Source organism: Lissotriton vulgaris, chromosome 8, assembly GCF_964263255.1.
Source record: "Lissotriton vulgaris chromosome 8, aLisVul1.2, whole genome shotgun sequence".
NCBI lineage: Eukaryota > Metazoa > Chordata > Amphibia > Caudata > Salamandridae > Lissotriton > Lissotriton vulgaris.
This window is the reverse complement of record NC_141696.1, coordinates 1,369,451,568-1,369,477,664: the sequence shown is the minus strand read 5'-3', so window position 1 is coordinate 1,369,477,664 and position 26,097 is coordinate 1,369,451,568. Positions and strand designations below refer to the sequence as shown.

The following is a 26,097-nucleotide window of genomic DNA, read 5'->3' as shown; positions in this document are numbered from 1 at the left end:
GCTGTGTATTTTAGCACCTGTTTCCAGTATGTAAGTGGTTAACTTAAGAGTAGTGATAAGTGGAGGGCGACACACCCAGTAATATTAGCATGTGTGGTTCACCCAGTCGCATCTGTTGTGGGGTATAATTTATTTTGGTTAAATGGAAGCCCGCCAGCCAGTATGATAGCCACTGCAGTTGGCTTGCGTAGCAATAAGCCCCAAAGTCTGGGGAACCCATTCCATCCTCTTCTGGTGGGAGTTGTAGCTTAGGTGGGCTCACCCTGCATCTACCAGTGCCCCATATCAAATCTATAAGTAAGGTGTTAAGTTGATAAAAATAGGCCGCAGGAACCACCACAGGAAAATTAACAAAAAAGATTAATAGACGTGGTAGCATTACTATCTTGGAGAGTGGTAGTAGTCCCGCCAGTGATAGGGGTAGAGTGATCCAGAATCAAATCTGTGATCGGTGGGAAGTGATTGTCTTATTAACGTTGCCAACTAACAGATCCGTGGTGGACTTCTATATCTGTATTCCAAGATAACAGAATGTATATAGGGGCTAATGAAATGTTACTTGCGCCCAGTGATATAGTATCCCCAGCATGTGCTCCTGGACGGAGAATGCATGGGACTTATAGTTAACTCGAAGGCCAGAGCGATGCACGTGTGGAGAAACACACAGAGGCAAGAGAGTGCGACAGTGCAGGTTGAGGGAAAGAAGGGCATGGGTGAGAGAGATTAAGGTGAAGAGGAAGAACATAGAGGAGATAACTGAAAAAAACATGCACCTTTATGGTTGCTTCAACAAAAAGAAATTAGTAGTTCCCTAAAAGCAAGCAGTGAAAGAATAGAAGACAGCCAGTCAAAGAGAAGGCAACGTTACTATGCTCCATGAGACAAAGACAAGATTGACAAGCAGGGGCACGAATAAGAAGCAGGGAAATGAGTGTGGCATTGTCGCCAACCAATGGTAAGCAATGGGCGCATGCCCCTGTATATTCTTGGTAAATGCACAATCAGTGTTGCCAGATTGGGATATTTCCCACACAAATTGGTGATGTTTTCCCATTTGTGCAGAAAAAATCTTTCCTGGCAGGTGGGCTAAATTTGGGCTGTAATGGGCAATGTGTGCGTGAACTTTTTGAAATTCGGTGTCACCCACGACTTAACTAGCATTACCTAGTATCATCTCCAGGCTCCACATTGCTCAGCTCCATGGCAGGCTCCAGTGTAACAAAGCCGTCAACCACTGATAGCACAAAAGTGCCATCAATGTTGGCTTTTCAAGGTATTTGCTTGTCCCTTCTTTGCTTTTGAATTCTCTGTCACATATTCTGAATTGGACTTGCGCAGACCACTGTCTCTGCCCTTCAACCACACTAGCATACTGTTACATCCTATCATTTGACAGAGCGGAAGCAGCCCAAGTTGTCCTAATGTTTACAACAAGGGGTGGTGAGGGACAGAGTCTCTGAATTAAGCAGAAAGCTCTCACCCAGTCAAGAGATCAGGGCTAGATCCAACACCGTTTTTTAGCTCACTGCACCATCCCAGTTTCAGAACCTGGCTGTATGCAAATTAGTCTGTTCCTGTCCCAGTGCATGATGGGAACAGGGCAAACCAAACTACAAAAGCCAATTCTTACACTGGGAAGGAAACAAGCTCCCGGGGACCGGTTTCTGACATTACAGCCGTCTTCGGCCCGGTTTGCTTGAATCCTGATGGTGCAATGAGCAAGGGTCTCACATCTGAGAATACCCTTCCACGCTTAGGGTGGACAAAAATATTTACAACAAGGGGTGGTGAGGGACAGAGTCTCTGAATTAAGCAGAAAGCTCTCACCCAGTCAAGAGATCAGGGCTAGATCCAACACCGTTTTTTAGCTCACTGCACCATCCCAGTTTCAGAACCTGGCTGTATGCAAATTAGTCTGTTCCTGTCCCAGTGCATGATGGGAACAGGGCAAACCAAACTACAAAAGCCAATTCTTACACTGGGAAGGAAACAAGCTCCCGGGGACCGGTTTCTGGCATTACAGCCGTCTTCGGCCCGGTTTGCTTGAATCCTGATGGTGCAATGAGCAAGGGTCTCACATCTGAGAATACCCTTCCACGCTTAGGGTGGACAAAAATATTTACAACAAGGGGTGGTGAGGGACAGAGTCCTAATGGCCAGCATCCGTCAGTCAGTAGCAGTAACAATAAATGTGAATAGTGGTGGTCATGGATCATTTCAATGCAAGTAATTTTATAGCATACCTCATTAAGCAATGCAGGAAGACACAACAAAAGGTTATCAGTAATTGTTTTTAGGTGTTTATTTGGCTTGGTCGAGGTTTGCACAGTGTAAAAGTGCAAAAGAAAAAATGTGGTTCTGCCTGTTACATATGCTCTAATCTTGTACGCCAGGCCAAAGTATTATCAACACCAATTTCCTTGCTTGACCAAATTGGGTAATTGTAGGCCAATAATTGTTTTCACCGAGCCTCTTTTATTCATTACTACATAAATATGCAAATGCCTTCAAATGTGTGACTTCAGGATGTGTGTTGTTCAAAAACGTCTTACCTTTACCCACAGCAGTAAGGAGCTGGAGCTGTCAGTGAATTGATTCGCCTGCAGGGGTGCTGATGTCTTATAGTGCCAGAATGCTGTGCTGGAGCTCCACAGTCATTGTGTGCTGGAAGCCATGGCGATTGAATGCTGAGGGACAGGGGCAAAGCAGTAGCGCAACAAAACTTGAGCCCCCCCTCTGTAAACTACAAGGAAGGGTCTACCTCTGTACTCACTCAGATGCTCTCGGGTCAGGGTGCTGTGCTGTGGGAGCCCCTGGAGCTTTGTTACTCCACTGGGGTAAAGTGATTGTGTTCTAGAAACCAATAGTCATTGGGTGCTATGGGAAGGGGCACAGATTGTGGTCCACAGAAATTAAGCATCTTTGAGCCCCTTGTTGGTGTGACAGGTTCCCGCAATGGCTGTCTGATAAGCATGAACAGTGATTCTGATAAGCTGGTGGGGGATAACAGTGATTATGGAAATTTGGCAACAGGGCATGGACATGGATTTATGGAGTCCCCCAAACTATTTTAAGAAGGGAAACTTCATCCCTCTTATCTTGGGGCCAAGGGAGGCTTGAGAGGTGTTTGTAGTGTCACTTTGTGTCTTACCACTTCATCTACTCGCATTTTGGAAAAGTGTAATTAAGGTGTTTTCAAACCTCCACTGCCGTGTCATCCATCTGTGACAATGGCTAAAGTAGAAAAAGAACTTTAATCTTGTGCCTGATCACCTTTGTTTTATTATGTTGTATTGATTTGTATAGCGCACTATTCACCCCAGAGGGTATCCAGGCCCTTGGGCAGGTATGTAGGTTTCGGTCCCCAAGGTGCTTATACGAAGAGCCAGGTCTTCAGCTTCTTGCGGAACTCAGGGAGTGAGGACTAGGCTTTGATGTTTTGAGGAAGGTCGTTCTGTGTCTTGTGTGCAATGTAGGAGAAGGAGCAATTTCCAGTTTTGCTTTTGCGGATGCAGGAATGTGTGTGAGTGAGAGTGAGGCGGAGCATAGGTGTCGGGTGGGTTAGTGAAAGTGTATGCGGCTGTTCAGGAACTCTGGTCCAGTGTTGGGAGAAGTTTGGATTGGCTGGTTTGAGTGGGGCTATTGAAGAAGAGCTCTTTATGTGAAAGTGAGATTTACAAAGAGTGAAGGGACACAGGGCCTAGGAGTGAACGGAGGAGGCACGGGGGCTAATTTAAGAAGAAGGTACCAATGGAAAAACATGGAGTCAGGAAGTACCATATGACACACTGTGAAAGTGAAGACTCACCAGGGGGCACACTAGGAGACAAAGTGGTAGGGACGCATGGCCATTAGCTATTCTTAGAAACTGGCACGGTATCAAGGGACAGTGAAAGACACTGAAGAAGAAGTGGTAGGCTGAGCCACAGAGAAGATGTTAGAACAGCCTTGGTAACAAGTTGAGAGCCTAGGCTGGCACAACACAATACATACAGCATGCAGAGACACTTGGGGGGCGGGGGGGTACAGGAGATACATAAAAAAAAACAATAGGAAGAGTTAAGGAACAAAAAGCCTTTGCATACAGTGAGGCTATAGCAGTTATTGGAAGAAATGATGGCTTCTTGTAGCGAAAGGTGGATTGTAGTTTACTCTTGCATAGTTAATTCATCACTACCAGAGTCAGGTTTGGATTTGTGTGACAGAAATACTAGTAAGAAGGCCACAGTGGGAACTGATCTTTAAAATGAATAGTTCTTTGATAGAAATGTGGACATGATTGCTAAATTCATGGTTGACCTCCTACTATAAGCGTATTGTTAATAATTGCCTCTACTTGAATAGAAGTCAATTGGGGAAATACATTCCCCCAATTTGTTTTCAAAGTTTCACACTTTCCTGTTCTAAAATGTTGCCATTTAAGGGCTACAGTAGATCCCTGTCAGTTTTTCATTGGTTAGGTGGCTACCACCGCGCCTCTTTTCCTCCCAAACCTCCTACTTTCCCATGACTCCACACAGTCCTCCTCTCTCCTTCCACCTTACCGCCGTGTTCCACACCCATCTCCTCCTAAATATATCCTGAATTCCTCTCTCTATTGCAACACCAACAAAGACAACTCTCCCTTCACCTTCGATTCACCAACTCCCGCTCTCAACCTCCACCTCTCCCCACTCTTGAACCCCATACCCCAACCCACCTCCTGTCCCCTCACCTCTCCCTGCTTTTCACCACCAATTCCACCCCCTCCTGTTTCCATCGAGCCACCCAACCTTATGTGCTCTGCCTTACTCTCTCTGGAAAACAAGCTAGGCTCTCTTATCACCTCCATCTCCCAGCTTGCAGCTGCCAATTCACTTTTAAGCTCCAAGATTTCCACCTTTCCATGCACCTCTACTCCTTCCTAACTTTCCACGAGATGCACCCCGCCCACTCACCCCAATACAGCCAAGCTCAACCTGTTGTCCGCAAACTTCGTTAACTCACACAAGCCCTTGAACGCCACCCTTCTTCAACCTGCATCCCCTAGTAACCCTACTATCTACACTATTCCGACAATCTCAACTGTCAGAACCAGGCATCCACCTAAACCCTCCCGAGTACCCCACATAAGTACAATATCCTGATCACCCTTCAGAGCCCAAGTGCCCCCGTCACCAAAACAGTCTTGACAGAGCTGCGCTGGCTGCTCCACAACTGCAGATCTGCAGTAAAACACAAACTTGAAATCTCCGATACCATCACCTTTCACAATATTGACATGTTCTTCCTCACAGAGACCTGGTTCAAAGATACCTCTCACTCTACGTTTGATCTCCTATTACCTACAGGCTATTCTATATTTAGGAATGACAGAACTGACAACATTGGGGGAGGTGTTGCAGTCATCTTTAGAAACTCCCTTCAACTTAAGGCTTCTCCTATCAGCTCCTTCCACACCTTTGAATGTCTTTCTCTTGAGCTTCAATTGCACCACCGCTCACCCCTCAGATTCCATGTCATTTACCGCCCGCCTGGTAGTGGCCCTTCATTTATGGAGGAACTCAGCAGACCTTCGTGGGTGACTTCAATCTCCACTGGGGCGTACCGCATGACTCTTCGGTGAACTCGCTGGCCACCTTCCTTTCTGCAAACGATCTTATCCAACACTGCACAGAATCAACACACTCTAGGGCTCAATCCTGGACCTTGTTATTTCTAAAGCGGGCATGCTCTCTATCACTACCCCCGTTCATGTAGACTGGTCCGACCACCTCCTCATCCCATTCTCTCTTCACCTATCACACTCTATAACCCATGGTCAACCTAAGAGGGCTACCTCCTGGTTCCGTAATGCGAAAAATATTGATGTTGGACCCCTCTGTGAATCAGCTTTGTTATCACTTCCAAGGCTAGACCCGAACCTAGATGTTGACGAACTCACCTCCCAATGCCTCACAGTCCTTGCAGCCGAAATCAATAACGCCGCTCCACTCAAAAGCAAACTTTTAAGGCCCACTCCCTCAGCTCCTTGGTTCAACAAATCCCTACATGAAGAAAGGAAGCAGCTAAGACTCCTGGAGAAACAATGGAGGCAAGTGCCCTCCACAGATAATTTGGCCACGCTTCGCTCAGCAAGATCCAAGTACCAAAAGCACATCTTCCTTGGGTAAGCATCGCACTTCAAAACCCTTCTTGACTCAGCCAAAAATAGACCCAGAAAACTATTCGATCTTGTCAAGATTCCTAACTGCTCCCCCCCAACCTCCAAGTTGGAGGATTCTACAAAGCAAGCAGCGGATTTCACTATATTCTTCGATGAAAAAGTGAAATCACTTGTGGATCAGGTCGCTCATCCTACCCCTCCAGAGGAGCGCAAAACCTCAGCCATTTGACAGAACTTTGACCCCATCTCTGAAGATGACCTCCTCAAGTGCATCCGCGAAACAAAGCCCTCCAACCATTCTCTGGACCCCATCCCCAGTGCCATTGCCATTGACTTCTACACCCATTCCCTTTCCTCTTGGACCACTCTGGTCAACCTCTCCCTTTGTCAAGGCTCCCTTCCAGTCTCCTTCAAAACTGGGCAGGTCACCCATCTGCTTAAAAAACCCACTGCTGATGCGAAAGCCCTCAATAACTTCCGCCCCATCACTAATCTACCCTTTCTTGCGAAGATCACAGAAAGATGTGTAGCGAAACATTCATCCAAAACTGCAGCACTGAAACAGCCCTACTGCAAGTGGTTGATGACGCGCTGGGGATACTCGATTCAGGGGGGTCCTGTCTTCTAATTCTCCTTGATCTTTCTGAAGCCTTTGACACTGTCAATCACAACACCCTCCTCAACACTCTTCAACAAAGAATGGGCTTGGAGGGCACTGTGCTTAAATGGTTTGCCTCCTTCCTCTCAGTTAGATTCCAAATGATCAAAATAGAGAACAGTCTTTCATCTCCTGTGGCAGTAGGTCAAGGTGTTTCTCAAGGTTCTATAATTGCACCCACTTTCTTCAATCTCTATTTAGAACCACTTGGTAATCTCCTAAGTAAATCCGGGATCCACTATCATCTCTATGCAGATGACACTCAAATCTACCTCAAGGTCGCCTCCACTCACGATCTCTCCATCCTAAGCTCCACTCTCGACTCCATTCAAAACTGGATGTCAACTCATCAACTGATTCTGAATCCCTCCAAAACTGAATTCCTCCTCCTCTCCTCCTCACTCTCTCCTCCCCGGTTCAATCATGGATGGTTCAGATGAATCTACTTAACAATAAACCCATCATTGTCGACAGCGCAAAATCCCTTGGTGTCATACTCGATAAAAAACTCAATCTAATCTCCCACATCAATTCCATTGCAAAGTCTGCTCAATACCAATTGCTCCTTCTTTAGGGAATTAGTCGCTTTTTCCCGGAGTAGGACCTTAAAACTCTGGTGCAATCGCTGGTCCTCTCCAGACTGGACTACTGCAATTCTCTTCTTTCTGGCCTCCCCAAATCCCACTTGTCCCCCCTTAGATCTGTTCTCCATTCAGCAGCTCGTTTTATTTATGGGGCCAAAAGAAGCGACCACATCACACCGATGTTATCCACCCTCCGCTGGCTTCCCATCGAGGTTAGAGCTATCTACAAGACTGCCTGTATCACCCACAAAGCCTTGTGCTCCTCCTCCCCTCGCTACCTGGCGAACAAGCTGAAACTCTCTGGAGGCTCTAGACCTTCACGTAATGCGAAAAATCTACTGCTTGAACCTCCCACTTTCAAGAAGGAAAGATCGATGGCCCAATCCTTTTCAGGCAACGCGGTGAGAATATGGAACTCACTTCCGCCTCAGCTCCGGACCACTACCTCCTCCCAGGTCTTCAAAACGGACCTCAAAGTTCTCCTCCTCCAAAGACACCTCCTAAAGTAATTTATACCCTCTCTATTATCTTAAGGAAGACCTCCCATCACTGAAAACTCCATTCTCCATGACTATGGAAGTGCCTTCCCAGTGCGTTCGTGTGGTTGGAGTGTATGCCATTTATTGCAGTATTATCCTTGTATCTGTGCTTGGTTCCCTTTTGTAACATGCATACGCCACTTTTCTCTTGTAACACACTGTTTGCTACGACTCACATTTTGTTTGCTTTTGATACTTGCACAAGTGCCACCATTGCCTACGTAACGTTTGTTCTTGTGCCTCTGTGTTTAGCATATATTGCAGTATATTACCTCTAAATGTACTTTGTTTTCTCTTGTAACCTGCACACTTGTCACTCTCTCCTCCTGTATTGCACTGTTTGCTACCTCATTTGTTTGCTCACAATTGTCACTTTTACCTCATGTAACTTATCGTCTGCTTTTGTAATTTGTTCATTTGTAATTTTCTGTTCCTTTTGTGAAGCGCTCTGACGTCTTCGGGTAAAGTCCGCGCTATATAAAAACGCATAACTAAAAATAAAAATAAATTAAAAAATTCTGAAACTGATTGGCTTGGGATATCCCCCTTAGCACATTGTTTATTGGCTGAAGTCGTGCACTGATAGATGCATGTGCACACGCCCTGCATCCCCTAAACACCTTTGTTGGGCGTCCCCTTCTAATGTCAAAGAGGGACACTTCCTAACGTAGTGCTTGGTTGACCTCATTCTTCTTCGGGTCTTCTTCAGCAGATAAAAAGAATTTTGAGACGCTATCCGTCGACGAGAGCCATCCGGCGTGCACGTATGTGACGTGCTTGTCACCGCCTGCAGCCGTCTCTTGTCCTATCGTGTGCGAGCACCGCGGCTCTGCGCCAGCCCAGACTCCGTCCTGGTTTCTCTCCGAGTGACACTTTGGTCACCCACAGGACCAGGTAGAGCTTGGTAGCTCTCCACTTCCTTGGCCCTCTACCGTTCCTACAGTAACCGACCTCCGGCTGTGACGCTGCCAGGGGACGGGTGAGTGAGACATTCAGGTGCTTCATCCACGTCACTTATTACCTGTCTTAATGATATGGGCTGTGGACTACACTGCAGCCTACACATTCATCTGAGTCACTTGTCTGGGAGTTATCAACTGACTCGATGTGTCATCAGAATCACTGCCTTTAACTTTACAAATCATTGTGTGTAAAGTGCTTTCTTGGTTTTGAGCTCTTATGGTATCATCTCTTGGACTTGAGGTGGAGTCTGTGAGATGTGGCAGGAGTCCTCCTCCGCAATCTTTGGGAAAATGTGGGCACTCTTCTCTGTGTGTTCAGACATGAGAATCAGGGCTTTGCCCTCTTAAATTTAATTTTTTTGGGGGAGGTTACCTTGTCAGAATGTTTGCTAAATTCAACCTGTCAAGTTTTAGGCTCATTTACAACCTTGCCAACTTTCAAGATATCTTCAGTAGTTTTGCTTTTGTTGTCTAACTGGATGCTGAATAGTGCTAACTTCTCAAAAACTTTATGATTTCCCTTAATCGATAGGCCGAATAATCTTTTGCTATTTGGTGTACTTTGCACCTAGTCTTCTTAACTTTTTACCCATATAAATTATTCCCACCAAAATGTCTTTTTTTTTTCCCCAACATCTTTTGGATTTCAAAGGTACCAGTGTTTGTCGATTGTGTTGGAGGGAATCGGACTCATATAATGTAGGAAATTCTTATGGGGGGGGGGGAATGGGGAAACAGTGCTGTGTAAAAAAGCATATTTTTTACGGGCATCAACAAAATGTTTCCTGTGCTAGGATCGCCATCTTTCAGTAAAAAGCACAATTGTCTCAAACAAACGTTTTTTACCACAGTTTTTTTTTCTTAGAGGTAATAATTTTTCCTGATTTGTGTGGTTTCAACCTACATGTAGTTTGAGGAAGAAGCTGGTGTGAAACATATGGGTGATCCAAGAAAGCTACACACTTTTGAAAATTAGAGATAATTTGCAGTTCAGCAAAGAGCCATAGTGCCGATATCGGCAGCCCTCCCCAAACATGATGAGTTATCAGCATGCACTGCAATACATAATCACTCCACACAAGGTTTGTTGGAAAACAGTTGCTGCAGGTTTATATCATACAAGAAGTATGCCAACGTGGTGGGTTAAGTTATGGGTAATCCAAGGGCAGCATCGGTGAATGAACTAAGCTGCCCTGTCCGCCTGATGAGCCAAACTGCACCTTGACCAACCCTACTGGTGCTTCCATTTATCTGGGGGATTTCCCACTTTAATTACTGTGGATCCCAAGTCCATGACTTAACTCGTGCCATTTAAGGGGCGGAGCCTTGCAAGGCAAGCCCCCAGTTGTTCAGGCGTACAACTTGCCAAAGGACTTGCTGGGCACCTACGTTTTGCCCAGTGTTCTGCTGTAAAGACTCCTGGGGTTTGGCATAGGACACCCCTGCTGTGCTCCTAGAAATTGTACCCCTATGTACCAATCAGCCTCTGGATCGCCCTGTAAATCTGCCATTGCTCTGGATGTGACAGTGGTCCCCCACCAAGGTAGGCATTTGCTTCACTTACAACCCGCAGTTACAAGGACTTCACCCAGGTCCAACAGGAACAAGTCCATGCCAACCTCTGACAGGTGTTCTCCGGCTACCTCAAAGTACCCAATGGCGCTGGCATGTATCAGTCCATGTCTTATAAAGCCAAAACCCCTCTGCTCTGTTAACTTGCGCATGGCGCTGTTTACCCTACTGCAGGAATGTTTGATGTCCCCGTGCCAGACTGTCTGTAGGGTAATCTCAGACCACCTTAACTTGCAGCGCCCCATGCATTTTTTGATCTCGCCCATTGTGGATTTCATTGCCTGTCTTAGCGCACAGTGCCCCATAGATGTAAGGTCATTGCCACCATGGTGGATGACTGTTGTCCCCCCGCTAATCTCCGCTGCAGTTTATTGAGGAACTCTGCCATCGCATGGCCGGGAACCCCAACCATGCTATCAGTGTGTGGTTGAACCTGTTCCTCCAGGTTCTGGTCATTGCCCATTGTACCACCCTAGCGATGAATGAGTGGCCAATCACCCACACCTTGAACCCTGACGAAATAAAGAAATGCTAATTTGATCACACACTTTAATTGTTGCACACATAATACACAAATATGACAAACCACAATGAGAAAAGCTTAACAAATGCACACAGCAAGCTGATGACACGCCTCTTCAAACCACACTAATTTACACTGCCTGCCACCCTTGAGCCTTCTCACCCCTTATGGGCAAATATAACGCTTATAACACTGACAGTCCCACCGCCCCACCTTCTTGATGCGATCGGGGGGGAGGCCCACCTTAAAGGCTGCGAATGCCGCTCCAATATGAAAAGAATGGCTGGACTATCGTTTGCTCGGCCCAAAGTTTCCTGACCACTCTAAACCTGACCTCATCACTTGCTCAAATTGGTATCTTGTGAGGAGCATGAGGTCCAGATGTAAAAACAGGTAGCCCCCTGTGTTGGCTCCGTGGGCCAAGTAGTTTGAGACCAACTTTACAGGGCATTACTTCCTGTTGCCCAGGGGCTGTAGCACAATGACTGGGCGGGGGGATGTGTCGGAATGTGGCACGAAGGTGGCCGCCCCCATTCATGGGTGCACCGCAGGCAGCCTAATTTTTATAGCTCCTCAAGGTTTGCACAAATAAACCAACTGTTGAAATAACGGAACTGAGTAGGAAAAATCAACCATTTGATGCAACATTTTCATCTGTAATGTCTTGACACAATGGCAAAATTACGAATGCAGTATACTGTTACTTCCAACAGACCCTTCTGGTTGTGGCAATATATAGGATTTGTAGGTTTCCCAAAAACCCACAATACCCAGAGCCAACAACTGAGCTGCACCGTACAATGATTTTTCATTGCTTACTTACTAGAACATTTCCTATGGTAAAATATAAAAAATTAATATGAAGGAAACCTATGTTTTTCTGAAAATGTTGACAAGATACAGAGTTTAGGAACAGTGGTTATTGTACACCTCCAAATTTGTGGTTAACTATACTATGAAGTGATCCAGAGGGCATCTTGCAAAAATGTCTTCTTTCTTCCACGCTGGCTTACGTTTGGAAGCCACAAATGCATTTGGTAATAACAAATCATCTTTCAATTTATAACAGTATCCCACTTGTGTGTTTAGGGCTAGCACCTGCGACACCAAATGCCCCAGAATGCAACCTGGAAACTTCATGTTTCACCCAGTAGAATCCACTCTTTTTAGGTCGAAGGCCTAAAAGGCTGCGCTTGCGCAGTCTTAGGCCGGAGATTTAATGACTCTCAGTAGCGCAGAAGGTCCCGCCTCCCTGCTCTGTCTCTCCACCATTGGCTGGCTTCCTAAATGGAGGCCAGCCATTGGAGGAGAGAGCCGTCCCTCCAAAGAAGCCCTGTCTTTTTCGGATTTGGGGGCGTCATTTTTGCTGTTCTTTAGACAGTGACGTCGTCCGTCACTCAGAACAGCAAAACACGCCCCCAAATCCGAAAAATTTGTAAAGCTTGTGGCCGCCATTTTAAGTCTCCTTAAGATGAGGTAGGCTGCTGTCCTCGATTTCCGCTGTCTTTTTCCCGCCCCCCTCCTGCTGTCCGTCTCTGTTTCCGCCCTCCTCCCGCTGATTAGGTCGGCCGTTGTATTCTTCCCCGCCGTGTCTTTTCCCCGCCCCCCTCCCGCTGTCCGTGTGTGTTCCCGCCCTCCTCCCGCGACTCAAGCTGCCCACGTCACTGCGGCGACGGCCCGCTGCTGAGCCGAGATTGCAACCCGGGCGTTTTGCTGAGGGGCCTTTATTTGCAGCCAGGATGGGCGCACAGCTGAGGTGAAGTAAAGTAGGCATCACGTGGGTGCTAGCGGGTAAGTAGCGTGCTCTAAAGATGCACGCTTTTAATATGAGCGCATGGTAAAGGAAAAAAAAACGAGCCTTAGACTGAAACCTTCATGGCCGAGGCTCGCCTCATCTGTCTCTGATCACGGGCTCTCTTTATGTATGATGTGTGTGTGCCGCTAGCCGTGTCTCCTTTCCCGCCCCCCGTTGTCCGTGTCTCCTTTTCCGCCTCCCCCCCCGCTGTCCATGTCTCCTTTCCTGCACGGGGACCAGGGGGCTGACTGCTGTGCGGTGGGCATTATTGCACGGGGTCCAGGGCGCCGAACTGCTGTGGACACTAGTGCAAGTGAGGCAGTGTCCTTCCTGTACCACTTCGGGACGAGCACCGGTGAGAGGGGCCAGGGGGTTGCTCCGCTCTGTGGGAGCACTAGTGCACGGGAACCTAGGAGCTGGCATCTGTCTTTATGTATGATGTGTGTGTGCCGCTAGCCGTGTCTCCTTTCCCGCCCCCCGTTGTCTGTGTCTCCTTTCCCGCCCCTCCCCCTCCCGCTGTCCGTGTCTCCTTTCCGGCCACCCCCCCCGCTGTCCGTGTCTCCTTTCCAGCCACCCCCGCTGTCTGTGTCTCCTTTCCCGCCCCCGCTGTCAGTGTCTCCTTCCCCGCCCCCGCTGCCCGTGTCTCCTTCCCCCCCCCCCTCGCACAGCTGAGGTGAAGTAAAGTAGGCACCACGTGGTCCGGCCACCCCCACCCCCTCCCGCTGTCCGTGTCTCCTTTCCGGTATACCCCCCCGCGCTGTCCGTGTCTCCTTTCCCGCTGTCAGTGTCTCCTTTCCCGCCCCCGCTGTCAGTGTCTCCTTCCCCGCCCCCGCTGTCCGTGTCTCCTTCCCCCCCCCCCCCCCCCCTCGCACAGCTGAGGTGAAGTAAAGTAGGCACCACGTGGTCCGGCCACCCCCCTCCCCCTCCCGCTGTCCGTGTCTCCTTTCCGGTATACCCCCCCCCGCGCTGTCCGTGTCTCCTTTCCCGCTGTCAGTGTCTCCTTTCCCGCCCCCGCTGTCCGTGTCTCCTTCCGCCCCCCCCCTCGCACAGCTGAGGTGAAGTAAAGTAGGCAGCTGCTCTGGAGTTGACATTTGTGCACCGGGGTGCCGGACTGTTCTAGGGTGGATACTTGTGCACAGGAGCTAGAGTGATGGTTTGTGTGTGGTAGGAATTAGTGCACTGCATTACCTAACTTCAGTGCTCCGGACCAGGGTGCTGGACTGGTCGGGGGTAGATACGTGTGCACGGGGACCAGGGGGCTGACTGCTGTGCGGTGGGCATTATTGCACGGGGTCCAGGGCGCCGAACTGCTGTGGACACTAGTGCAAGTGAGGCAGTGTCCTTCCTGTACCACTTCGGGCCGAGCACCGGTGAGAGGGGCCAGGGGGTTGCTCCGCTCTGTGGGAGCACTAGTGCACGGGAACCTAGGAGGTGCACCATCCTGGTGGAACACTCGTGAACAGAAGACGGAGGTGTCAGTCTTCCATCGGCTCTGCAAGGATGAAGGTCCAGGGAGTGTGTCTAACCCTCCTCGCCCTTCCTCTCATCGTTAAGGCGTCTGGAGGAGGTGAGTCCATAGGGGACATGTTGGGGTGTCTCAGTCTTTGCAGGGTGCATTCTCCCCCCTCCATCCCTTCAGGAACTCTTGCACATTGCAGGAGTTCGGTAGAGAGGGCAGGAAGACATCTATCTGCATACACCCACACATTGTAAATCACAAAGCTAGTTCTGAAGTACAATTTGGCCTTATGGCCAGAGCTGCTGACTTTGGACTTGGACAACGAGGTTCCATTCCTGGCTTTAGCTCAACAACCTGTGATTCTGGGAAAATTACTTAATCTCCCTGCGCTTTAAAACAGAGAGTAATGTAATCTGGGGCTCATGCAAAGCACTGTAAGGACCCTGGGCTAAATTTGCGCTATAAAAAAATCAATAGATCCGATGTTTGGGCTTTGGTACCCCTGACATTGCTCGTCTACCCGTAGTCTAAAGCCAGTAGAAGTAACAGGAAGTATACTGGGCTGTTGCAACTCTGTTTCCAAACTGTTCCTGGCTTAATGCCCCTATGTAAAGGCCGTCAGGATAGCTGAGTTTAATATTTACTGATGAAACATGCAGTGATCTCCAAGTCATTGAATTCGAATCTTGGCAAGGCTGGCTCTGACTTTCACCCTTCTGAGGTTGGTAATTTAGGTATCATTAAAGTGGGCGATATTCACATCTATTGTTTACAGTATTTAACAAGCATTTACAATGCAACGGTTTCGCCTTTGACAAAGTTAGAGCCCATGCATCCTTCCTCACACCCATGCATCCACAACCCTGCGCATCACTCCCTGCGCACATCCCCTGCAACCACCCCCGGTCAAGTGCCCCGGTGTACATCACGGACAGATGCCACCACCACCCATGGCCCCACCCTCGGACCCCCCAACAAACACTCTCTTACCTCAGGGCCGGAGACACCTGCAGGGCAAAGAGAGACATTAGAGGGTGGGGAGTGAGAGTTGTCGGGTGAGAGGGACCGAAGCCCCTCAGGATAGAAGGCGTGTGGAACGAGATGGGGTGTTTGAAGAGAGAGGGGGACCCCGTCAGCAGTTAGTTTCCTCGGGGCGGGGGTTGGGGCCCGGCTCGAACACCAGCAGGGGAGGATGGGTACAGGGGCTGATGGGCACCGCTCGGGTCTGGTGAGGGGGCGTGCAGACGCGGGGGGCACAGAGCTCTTCAGGACCTCTTTTCTTATCACGGTGCTGGAAGAGAGAGTGGGGGCCGGCGTCCTGTAGTCCAGGGGGCGGGGGGGGGGCTCAGTGTCCGTGCACTCCACTCTGCGTGTGCTGCTGACCAGCCTTTACAGTGCTGTCAGCGCGCGACTTACACAGCTGCTAAAATGCATGTTTTTAATTTTAACGGCCTTGCTGCCCTTTGCACCCAAGAAGGCATTGCTGGGGCGGACTCCCGTGAAACTGCACGCAGAGGGCCCTCCAGTAAGGAGTAAAAACTGCTAGGACCCTGGGCGAGGAACTCCAGAAGAGAACAAACTGTAGCTCTCCCCTGCTCCGACACATTACATTGCAGCTGTAGCCGTCCACTCTCCGTCCTGCCAGCGAGACGCAAAGCTAGCCGGCGAGGCTCTCAGCTTTGAGACGCACTCCCAGGCACAAGGTTTCGCATGATTGAGAGTGGGGGGCAGGAAGAGGGCACTCCTCACCGGCCCAAACACATTGCAGTCTCTTTGTCTGCAGCCATCAGAGACAGTGCCTCGCGCACGCGTTATAAAGGACAGAAATCTGAGGGTGCTTTTCACTGATAACCTCCTTTTTTCCAGCTCAAGAACGATTTCACAATTGCTTTTACATTGTCTGCTTGTTGAGGGAATGGTTCTGCTGTTAAGAGAACCTCAGACATGACCTTGACCTTTGCAGTGGATTTCTGCAGGTACCCCAGCTTACAATCAGCAACAAAGCGAACAACTGACCCCCACTAAGAATTCATTGGTATTACGTGAATAAGCACCCCGTTTTGACAACTAATTGGTTAAATCCAGATAAAAAAAATACCCACACTGCTTTCAAACTCTTAGATCTGGCACTGCCTGCAGTTCTTTTCGATTCCAGTGGATTTCCTCTCGTGGCTACAAGTCTCAAATTTCCCAGGTCTATGCGAGATACTTTAAGTCTCAAGTCCCTAAAGTAATCAACAAAAAAAGACCAAGTATCAGAACGCCAAAGAAAAAAAAAACGTTGTGAAAGTTTTTCCAGCATGGGCCTCAAACTGAGCGGCAGCTGGTAGACAAGCAACGGCCGGTTATTGGGAGAGATGGACTGGCGAGGGGAGTCAGCAACGAATGGGTGCCCCCAAAGGTGGCGGGGTGAGAGGGAAGGGGCGAGGGCTGTCACGGAGTGTATACTACATGCGGGTAGTAGGCCATATGGTAGTGAGACGTACAATCCCCCCTCACCCCCCAAAAAAGCCATGGACCCTTGCCTGCTCCTCACCTGGAAACGCAGTCTGCCCTTGTCGGGGGAGGCGGTGGTTTCCTGCTGCCCGGGCTCTGCTGCTGCGTCCCCTTCGGCTTTCTGTTCTGGCTTCTTCTCTTCCTCCAAGCTAGCCTCCTCCTGCCGGTCTGCGCGGCCTCCCTCCGCGGGGCTACCCTTCTCCTCTGCGGGCCGCGCCCCCGAGCTCTCCCCGCTCTCGGGTTTCCCCTCTCCGCCGCCCTTGGCCTCCGCGTCCTCTTCCTCCGTGAAGGTGGGGAGCCTGCGGGAAGCGACGGGCGAGTACACCGCGGCGGTCCGGGGGAAGCGTACGGTCTTGGGGGGCGAGGAGGCCGGGGTCCCGTCGGGCTCCTGCGGAGCCTGTCACCACACGCCCCGCCTCCGGCGGGACAGGGTACGGGGCCCCAGCGAGCACTGCACCGAGGCGTCCTGCCGGGGGTTCACCTGCACCCCCACATCGCGGGTGTTGGCCTTGCGCAGGCGCGGGGTCAGGTTGGGGTTCACCTGGGACAGGATGGCCTTGAGCTGCGCGCGCTGGTAGTTGTCGAAGTACTCTCCGGTGTCCGCGTAGGAGGTGAGGTAACCCCGCTGCCTCCAGCCGCCGCCCTTGCCTTTGGGGTTCAGATACCTGTAGTTGTACGGCGTGTAGGCCGAGTACATGTAGCTGTCCATTGCCTCGTCCGATATCGTAGCCATAGTGTCTGGCCCCGAGCCCGCCCCTGAGGCCTAATTAAATAAGGGCGGCAGGTGAAGTCTGCAAACGGCTCAATTAAGACATGGAATTGGAGTTTGGCAACCCCACCTGCAGAGACAGACCCCAGACTCGCCATAAGCGCATAGCAGAGCTTATAGTGGATAATACAAACTTGTTTTAGCCCAAATCTATATTTAAAGTCTGCAAAATGTCTCCCTTAGCTGAACCCGCGCGCCTTAATTGAAGTAGTGCAGTGCTTATTTTAACTTTACACGGGAGGCAACTTTGTCTCATGAAATTTATCTCTCTAAACACATTTTGCCTTAAGGTTTCTAGTGGCTCAGCAATGCACCTAATTGATAGGGCTACAGTATGTTACGTTAAAATATAGTGAATTATTATTTTCTTTAAATGGATCTATGTTGTCCTGATTTTCCTATGGTGCCCGCTGTCGTTGTTTATTGTTAGAATAGAACTTTGAAATTAATTAAAGATTACAGGTGCCTAGTTCGAACATAATTTTAGTTGTGTAGAGACAGGCCACTATTGCTAAATTATAATCGTGATAGCAGAGTTCTTAAGTTTTAAGTCCATGCGTGAGTAGTTAACTCAGTCCATGCGTTTTCTTTGCATTGTGGGATTTGCAGTCATGATTTCACACGGCCTCTGCCTCCCAATGGCTAGCCTCCATTTATGGAGCTAGCCAATGATAGGCAGAGGCGGGTCATCAGCCCAGATAGAACTCAAGAGGTTTTGCTAGCGCATGCGTACTTCGTACGCATGGCTAAGGCAAAACCTAAAAACGGAAGGAGTGTGGTATGAAGCGTTATATTAAGATTAATGTATTCTGCCATGCAATTCTATTCAATATTTTTATTGATAATGGCCAAGAAATTATATATTTGAAGGTTCAGTTTTTCAGCTGATGTGTACACAGCATCCTGCTCAGACGGTGCTGTTGTGTGCTACATGGTATTGACACTCTTCACACGGTCACATCGGGTGATGAGACATTTTTGCACGATGAACAGCCATGTGATTTGGAACACCTTACATGTAGCTTTCCAGGTCATGGGTGGTAGCTCTGCACTGTTGTAACTCAGTGCAGTGTTTTCAGCTTTGATGGGAGGCAGCATCGGGTACTTTTGGTGGTTCTGTTGGGGTTGTTAACTGTAGTTCCTGAGCTGCTTTGACAAAGTCAACTCTCAAAAGCCACGGCCAACCTTAATGGCTCATGCCCAAACCCTAAAGGATCACACTTTCAAAACATTACAAGTTTGCCAGGCCTTTGTAGGCCAGTGCACCTTCCTGTCTCTCTCCCACTCTGTCTCACACACTCTCTCTCACTCTCTCTCTCACACTCTCTCACACACACACACACACACTCTCACTCACACACACACACACACACTCTCTCACACACACTCACTCACACACACACACACACACACACACACACACACACACACACACACACACACACACACACACACACACACACACACAACCACACACTCTCTCTCACAAACACTCTCTCTCACAGACACACTCTCACAGACACACTCTCACAGACACACTCTCTCTCATAAACACACTCTCTCTCACAAACACTCTCTCTCACAAACACACACTCTCTCTCATAAACACACTCTCTCTCACAAACACACTCTCTCACAAACACACTCTCTCACAAACACACTCTCTCACAAACACACTCTCTCTCACAAACACACTCTCTCACAAACACACTCTCTCACAAACACACTCTCGCTCACAAACACACTCTCTCACAAACACACTCTCTCACAAACACACTCTCTCACAAACACACTCTCTCACAAACACACTCTCTCGCAAACACACTCTCTCGCAAACACACTCTCTCGCAAACACACTCTCTCACAAACACACTCTCTCACAAACACACTCTCTCACAACCACACACTCTCTCTCACAACCACACACTCTCTCTCACAACCACACACTCTCTCTCACAACCACACACTCTCTCTCACAACCACACACTCTCTCTCACAACCACACACTCTCTCTCACAACCACACATTCTTTCTCACAAACACACACTCTCTCTCACAAACACACACTCTCTCTCACAAACACACACTCTCTCTCACAAACACACACTCTCTCTCACAAACACACACTCTCTCTCACAAACACACACTCTCTCTCACAAACACACTCTCACAGACACACTCTCACAGACACACTCTCACAGACACACTCTCACTCACAAACACACACTCTCTCTCACAAACACACTCTCTCTCTCACAAACACACACACTCTCACAAACACACTCTATCACAAACACACTCTCTCACAAACACACTCTCTCACAAACACACACTCTCTCTCACAAACACACACTCTCTCTCACAAACACACACTCTCTCTCACAAACACACACTCTCTCTCACAAACACACACTCTCTCTCACAGACAAACACTCTCTCTCACAGACACACTCTCACAGACACACTCTCACAGACACACTCTCACAGACACACTCTCACAGACACACTCTCACAGACACACTCTCACAGACACACTCTCACAGACACACTCTCACAGACACACTCTCACAGACACACTCTCTCTCACAGACACACTCTCTCTCACAAACACACTCTCTCACAAACACACTCTCTCACAAACACACTCTCTCACAAACACTCTCTCTCACAACCACACACTCTCTCTCACAAACACACACTCTCTCTCACAAACACACACTCTCTCTCACAAACACACACTCTCTCTCACAAACACACACTCTCTCTCACAAACACACACTCTCTCTCACAAACACACTCTCGCTCACAAACACACTCTCTCTCACAAACACACACTCTCTCTCACACACCCACACTCTCTCACAAACACACACACACACTCTCTCACACACACACACTCTCTCTCACAAACACACACTCTCACAAACACACTCTCTCTCACAAACACACTCTCTCTCTCACAAACACACTCTCTCTCTCACAAACACACACACTCTCACAAACACACTCTCTCACAAACACACTCTCTCACAAACACACTCTCACAAACACACTCTCTCACAAACACACTCTCTCACAAACACACTCTCTCACAAACACACTCTCTCACAAACACACTCTCTCACAAACACACTCTCTCACAAACACTCTCTCTCACAACCACACACTCTCTCTCACAACCACACACTCTCTCTCACAACCACACACTCTCTCTCACAAACACACACTCTCTCTCACAAACACACACTCTCTCTCACAAACACACACTCTCTCTCACAAACACACACTCTCTCTCACAAACACACACTCTCTCTCACAAACACTCACTCTCTCTCACACACTTTCTCTCACACACACTCTCTCTCACACACACTCTCTCACACTCTCTCACTCTCACACACACTCTCTCTCTCACACACACACACACACTCTACTACTCAACACTACTCACTCATAATTAGTCACTCTATACTACTCACTCTTTACTACTGAAACTAAAAATACACTTTGTATATGTAAGGGTGTGGCTGTGCATGTAAATATGTGTGGCTCTAGGACTATTTACTACTCACTCTCACTATTTAATACTCACTCTTTCACTTTGTACTACTCGCTCTCTAATACTCGCTTTCCTAATAACTCTCTCCTACTCACTATCAACTACTCACTCTACTACTTACTCTGTGTGTGGGTACTAATGCAATAGGTCTCGCATATGCAAGCTATTGGCAATATAAATGATAATTCCCTTTATTTATGATTAAAAAAAAAAAAATGTCATGAGCAATGCCAATAGCTCTACCTTTAATAATGCCGAGACCATTGCATTGTAAATGCTTGTTTTACACTGTGAAGGGAAACATAATTTACAACATTGTTTTAACTACCCAACCTTTACAATGCAAATCTTTACCACTCATATTCCTTTACCACGCATGGTAAGTATAATTAAAGTAAGTGTTTGTGTGTGAGTGTGTGTGTGTGTGTGTATATGTGTATATATACACATATATATGTGTATATATATATATATATATATATATATATATATATATATATATATATATATATATATATATATATATATATGTATATATATATTGGGTTGTTAGGGTTTTTTAGGGTTAAGGGTTGCAGGTGCATAGGATAATAAGGGATTTTTTAGGGTTAATGGGTGGGTAGGGGCATCTGGTCGTAAGGGTTTAGGGGTAGGTACAGGCATAGAGTAACAAGGGATTTTATTAGGGTTTAGGGTGGGTAAGGCTAAGGGTATAGGGTGGTAAGGGCATTTTAGGGTTTTGGGGTGGGTAAAGGTACTGTGTCGTAAGGGTGTTTTTAGGGTTTTGGGATGGATAAGGGTATTGGTAAGGGTATTGTTAGGGTTGGGTAAGGGTATTGGGCTGTAAGGGGGTTTTTAGGGTCAGTAGAGGTATTGGATGATAAGGGTATAGAGTGGTAGACTTTTGTTTTAGGGTTTAGAAGCAATAGGTAGGGGCAATAGGGTAGTAAGGGTAATCAATAAAGGGAGGTTTGAGTGTGTTCCCACCAATAAAAAATGATTAATTTTAAAAAGTGCCACATAGCAAGCCGCACTAATATATAATGTCATACAATCCAATATGAGTAGCTGTGGATTTTGAGCCGCATCTCTGCTGGCACCCAGGGCAACCTATCAATCAATCACTCAATCAATCATAGCATTTGTAAAGCGCACTACATACCTGTGAGGGTCTCAAGGCGCTAAGGGGGAGAGGTGGGGGGGGGGCGCTGCTACTGTTCGAAGAGCCAGGTCTTGAGGAGTCTCCTGAAGGTCAGGAGGTCTTCGGTCTGCCGTAGGTGGATGGGAAGGGTGTTCCACGTCTTGGCAGCGAGGTTGGAGATTGATCTGCCATCGGTGGTCACTCTTCGGATGCGAGGGACGTTGGCGAGGGCGCGGTCTGAGGAGCGGAGCTGGCGGGCGGGGGTGTAGCGGCTGAGTCTGCTTTTGAGGTACGCTGGTCCGGTGTCGTGGAGTGCCTTGTGTGCGTGGGTGAGGAGCTTGAAGGTTATCCTCTTGTTGATGGGGAGCTAGTGCAGGTCCTTCAGGTGGGGTGCGATGTGGCTGTGGCGGGGGATGTTGAGGATCTGGGTGCGTTGGAGTCGTTTCAGGAGTTTGGCCGGGGCTTTCGCATAGAGTGCATTGCTGTAGTCCAGTCTACTGCTGATGAGGGCCTGGGTGACCGTCCTTCTAGTTTCGGTGGGGATCCACTTGAAGATCCTGCGAAGCATGCAAAGGGTGTTGAAGCCGGAAGAGGAGACGGTGTTGACCTGCTTAGTCATGGAGAGTGTGGAGTCGAGGATGACCCCTTGGTTTCGTGTGTGGTTGGTGGGTGTGGGGGGTGCTCCTAGTGCCGTCGGCCACCAGGAGTCATCCCAGGCCGAGGGGGAGGAACCGAGGATGAGAACCTCCGTCTTGTCCGAGTTCAGCTTCAGTCGGCTGTTCCTCATCCAGTCGGCGACTGACCTCAGTCCTTCGTGGTGGTTGGTTTTGGCGGTGTGGGGGTTCTTGGTGAGCGAGAGAATCAGCTGGGTGTCGTCGGCGTAGGAGATGATGTTTAGGTCGTGCTGTCGGGCCACTTGGGCGAGCGGGGCCATGTAAACGTTAAACAACGTTGGGATGAGCCTTGTAGTACGCCGCAGATGATCTCGGTGGCTTTGGAGCTAAAGGTGGGAAGGCGGACGCTCTGGTTTCTCCCGGTGAGGAAAGAGGTGGTCCAGTCCAGGGCCTTTTCTTGGATTCTGGCATCATGGAGGCGTGCTCTTAGGGTGCGATGGCAGACTGTGTCGAAAGCGGCTGACAGGTCCAGATGTTTGAAGGCCGCGGTCTCTCCATTGTCGAGCAGGATGCTGATAGATCGGAGGGGAGGGGCGGGGGTGTGGCACTTGTGGTGAATAAACTTGCCGCATGCTCGATTATTCCCATGGATGCCATTACAGGATCTGAAGCCCTTGCTTTCTCTATAGCATTGGCGCCTCATCAATCTCTTAAAGGGCTTTTAGTTTATAGGCCCCCTGGACCGGCTGGTTCTTTCTTCGACGAGCTCCAGTCGGCAATTTCGGCGCTGGTTCTGAGAGCGGAGCACTGAATCCTGGCCGGGGATTTTAATTTCCATATGGATGAGGGATTGGACCCTGACACGATCAAACTGATTGAGATCACGGCCCCCCCTAGGCCTTGCTCCTTACCTCTTTGGACCAACGCATGAAAAGGGCCATATTTTGGACCAGGTCTTTTCCACGTCCCCCATTGAGGTCATGTCACTTTTGCCGGTGCTCTGGTCAGATCATAGGATGGCCAAATTTCATGTACTAGGCACAAAGAAACCATCGAGCACCGCTCCTAGTCTTCGGGTGACTCCAGAGATGCTGGCTCAGGCATCTCTGGATCATCCCTGCCCTTTCACGGGAGACCTGGAGAGGGATTTAGAGTCCCTGCAGGCGTGGCTAACGGATAGGCTGAATGATCTAGCCCCTGTGATGGCCCCCGATTAACATCTAAACGGGTTTCTGCCCCCTGGTTCACTGAAGCACTGTCGGCTTCTCAACGGCAGTGCAAGGTGGCTGAAAGGGCTTGGCGCTCACAGTACGATCCAGCGGCCAGGCTTGTCTATAGGACAGCGGTTAAGGCCTACCATCGGGATATCCTCCTGGAGAAAAAAGGTTATTTTGCAAGGAGGATAGAGGCTGCCTCTAATTCCTTCAAGGAGATTTTTACGATCGTCAGGGAATTCACGGCCCCACGAAATAATTCGACCCAGGCCGATCCCTCTGAGTCATGGGTTTCTGCTCTTGCCAACTTTTTTACCACCAAGATAAAACTGATCCAGGATTCTTTTCCCTTGAGGGTGGTTGAAGTACCTCCCAGCCTCGGGGATGGGTCAGGTCCGTGGGCCCTTTCGGGTTCAGTCTTGGCAGATTTTCCGCCTATTTCAGTTCTTTCGTCATTGGCACTTATGGCCAACCTTAAATCTGGGTCGCCTCTTGACCCATGTCCGGCCAAATTTCTTTGCGAAAATGGCTGAAGTTGTAAACCCGTTGGCGAACCCACTTTTGAATCTCTCCTTGAGTCGGGGGGTGGTCCCGCAGTCTTGGAAGCAGGCGATTGTCATTCCCCTTCTCAAGAAGCCTGGCCTAGACCTGGAGGCCTTGGTCAACTACAGGCCTATCTCTCTCCTCCCTGCGCTGGCTAAGATCCTGGAGAAGCATGTTCATATTGTGCTTTCCAATTTTTTGGAATCTCACATCTGCTGCACTCCACTCTAACTGGCTTCCGCCCCAATCTAAGCACCGAGACAGCGCTTTTGGAGGTGTCTGAGGCCATTAAAGAGGCGCTGGACTCGGGGGGCAAAGCTATGCTCGTAATGTTGGACTTGTCGGCGGCCTTTGATACCGTCCCCCATGAGGGGCTCCTCATCAGACTTCATGAGATCGGTCTGAGGGGGACGGTGCTTAGCTGGTTTAGATCATTCCTGGCCGGCCGCCGACAAACGGTCTGGGCCTCACCTAGCTCTGCCGTTATGCCGCCTTTGGGAGTCGGAGTCCCGCAGGGCTCTGTGTTGAGCCCGACTCTTTTTAACATCTTTATGACCCCTCTGGCGGCATTGGCGGAGTCTTATGGGGCCCAGATCGTATCTTATGCCGACAATACCCAGCTCCTCTTTACGTGCAGGAAAGAAGAAGATTTTGATGGAGAGTGCCTTGGGGCTGTTTTTAAATGGTTCCAGCTTAACAGCCTCAAGTGCAACTCGGATAAGTCTGAGGTACTCTTCTTCGGCTGCCCATCTGACCCAGACTGACAGGAATGGTGGCCTGTTAATATGTTTCCTCCAGCGCACTCGTACCAGCTAGCTAAGAATCTGGGGATCAAGATGGATAATGGCCTGACATTAAGATCTCAGATCCTTGGTCTTATGGGAACATGCTTTGGCCTCCTCAGGATGCTCTGTAAGTTTCTTCCTTTGCTCTCAGAAGATCATAGGAAGATGACGGTGCAGGCCTTAATTGGCTCAAGATTGGACTACTCCAACGTCCTGTATCTTGGCCTGCCGGAATATCTTCTGCAACGTCTGCAGGTGGTCCAGAACTCTGCCGCGCGGGCCATTTTTGGCCTGTATAGGCGAGCCAGAGTTTCAGGCCTTTTGCAGTCGCTTCACTGGCTGCCTATCCGGAAGCGGATAGTTTTTAAGGCCTTGACCTTGGCCCACAAGGTTCTTCACGCCTCAGGAGCTAAAAAATCTCCAAAGGAGGCTTGCCTTCTACCATCATTGTTCCTTGCGGTGGTCCCTCGAGTAAAAAGGGCCCGCATTGGGCGTCGCTCTTTCAGGCTGTTGGCGCCACAGCTTTGGAATACGCTGCTTTTGGCACTACGCAGCACCTCTAATTTGCTGACTTTTAGGAAGGGCCTCAAAACTTGGCTTTTCGCCCCTTAGTTCGCTCCTCTTTATTTTTGTAGGTCCGCTTTTCTTTATTGTGTTGTGTTACTCTGCTACTGGTTTTCAATAAAAGCGCCGGGACACTCTATGGAGTAGCCGTGCGCTATAAAAGACAAAATTAACA

General features: G+C 48.9%; 1 protein-coding gene and 1 pseudogene across 1 annotated transcript in view; one reads left to right on the top strand and one right to left on the bottom strand.

The window, feature by feature from the left end:
* The first annotated feature begins 8,717 nt into the window (after positions 1–8,717).
* The window catches only part of TMEM50B (transmembrane protein 50B), a 176,529-nt gene continuing 159,149 nt past the window's right edge, over positions 8,718–26,097 (top strand). The window contains exon 1 of the mRNA XM_086935333.1: positions 8,718–8,905. The gene's annotated coding sequence lies outside the window, so the exon portion shown is untranslated. The remainder of the gene's footprint in view (positions 8,906–26,097) is intronic.
* On the bottom strand, positions 15,224–17,466 carry LOC147698756 (zygote arrest protein 1.L pseudogene; annotated as a pseudogene).